Source organism: Tachysurus vachellii, chromosome 2 (genome assembly GCF_030014155.1).
Source record: "Tachysurus vachellii isolate PV-2020 chromosome 2, HZAU_Pvac_v1, whole genome shotgun sequence".
In the NCBI taxonomy this organism is placed as follows: domain Eukaryota; kingdom Metazoa; phylum Chordata; class Actinopteri; order Siluriformes; family Bagridae; genus Tachysurus; species Tachysurus vachellii.
In genome coordinates this window covers 39,800,961-39,803,460 of record NC_083461.1, presented here as the reverse complement: position 1 = coordinate 39,803,460, position 2,500 = coordinate 39,800,961, and positions in this window count along the sequence as shown.

Below are 2,500 nucleotides of genomic sequence, written 5' to 3'. Positions count from 1 at the left end.
ATGTCTACATGTCCAACATACTGATCTATAAAACATTAAAACATGACGTTATGCTAAAATGTCAAATGTAGCTATAAATAAATAACATTACAATGTGAATAAAACAACAAGCTTAATTCTGCTACACAACATAACTAATATTGATAAGTGAATAAGAAAAAATAAATTAAATGCCCAGACTCTTAGCATTGAGCTAACCTGAGGAGTTTAACCTGCTAATAATGTTCAGAATCATCCCCGCTAATGCTAGCTAGCTAACGTCAGGTATCTCGACATAATCTTCACTGTTAACATTAATACTCATAAACTCTGATGTGAGTTAACTCGTCTACGACAGGAACTGAACCTACATTCAGTTTATATTTAGCATTGAGCTTTTTAAAGGTTTAAACTTCATCTTTAGCTAAAATAAACTCACAGGATTACAAGTCAGATTCATAAACATTCTTAATCTTACTGGATAATCCGGATAACCTGAGATTAATGAGTGGAGTCACTGTAATTGCTACATTGACCTCTAGTTAGCTGGCTAACATGAGAATTCTTCACAGGATTTCAAGGATGTGTGTGTGAATGTGTCTGTGTGTGTGTTTGCTTGCACGTGTGTGTGATTGCTTGCCCATGTGTATGTGCGTGTGTGTGTGTGTTTGAGACACACACACAGTCATTCTGAATGGCATCTAAACACTGATAATTTTGTTGGTTTTGTTATCACAGGAAAGCAGCAGCTGTGTTCAGATATCAGTGTCTAAAATTAACACACACACAACACTCACTGTCTCGCTCACACATTTATGATATTTTAATCTATTTCCGTACAGATATGGTTCTGTCTACACTGCTACACACACACACACACCATACATAGACATACACCACACACACATTCACAAACACGTGCACACACACAGACACACATAGGCCCACACTCACACACATACACTCTCAAACAAACAGACAGACAGACAGACAGACAGACAGACAGACAGACACACACACACACACACACACACACACACACACACACACACACACACACACACACACACACACACACACACACACACACACACACACACACACACACACGACATGATTCCTTCACAAATGATTTTTTCCTTCTGAAGATCAGTGAATCAGTGAATCTCTTACCGCTGACGTACTTGACTCTGTTTGACTCAGTGAATCGTTTATGGTCAGAATTGAGATTTCGAATCAGTTTTTGAGTCAGAAATCGTGTTGTGACGGAGATTCACATTGATATATGTTTAGAAAATCAGTGTTAATGAATCTTTTCAGTCTTAACTGAGATTTGGTCCTGTGTTAAGCTAATGAACCGTTTCGGTTATGACACAGATTTGCTTCTCTCAGTGACTCAGTGATTCGTTTAGGTTTTCCACACCCCACACTGCCACCTGGTGTCCAAGTAAAGATCCTACAAGTAAGAGGCAAAAACATGATGCTCTACTCCTGTCAGATTAAATAAAAGTGACGTCATCCGTATTATTAATAATAAAGGATATTGTATTAAATAACACGTAATAATAAATACAGTAATAATACAATAGTAACGGACGCCACTATAAAAGGTCACCGCGCTGCACGCGCACTCACAGAGTTAACAAAGGCGTTCTTATCGCGTGCACTTCGGACGTCGCTCACGCTTAATCTGCGCATGCGTTAAGTGGAATCAAGGTTGCCAGATCTAGAACAATACTTGTACATATACATACACAATACATATATTTCTGAAAATTGTATTAATAAAGACATACAACTTTTATTTAAAAGGTCCTCTACAATATTATTATTATTATTATTATTATTATTATTATTATTATTATTAGGGGCGTAGACACCTATTGTTATCGTTAGTTTTCTTCTTATTATTATTATTCTTCCTCTTCCGCCATTGAAGTCAATGACAGCCCATAGAACCGTACGTAGGAAAGTTATGAAATGTGTCACACATGTAGAGGCCAGTCTTAGAAGTTACTGTAGAAACTTTGGTGTGTCTAGCTCAAACCCTCTAGCGCCACCAACAGTCCAAAAACCCAATTTTGTGCTGAATCGTAAGGCCTAGAGGCAAAATTCTTGCAACATCAGAATCAGAATCAGAATCACAAAGGTCTTTATGAGGGACACACACACACTTACACACACATTTACACACACTCTCTCACACACACACACACACACACACTTACACACACATTTACACACACTCTCACACACACACACACACACACACACACACACACACACTCACACAGACACTCACACTCACACACACTCACAGACACTCACACACACACTCACACACACACCCTCTCACACACACAGACACACACAGACACTCACACAGACACACACACTCACACAGACGAGGAACACACACACTCACACACACAGACACTCACACACACACTCACATACACACACACTCACACTCACACACACACACAGACACACACAGACACTCACAGGCACACACACTCAC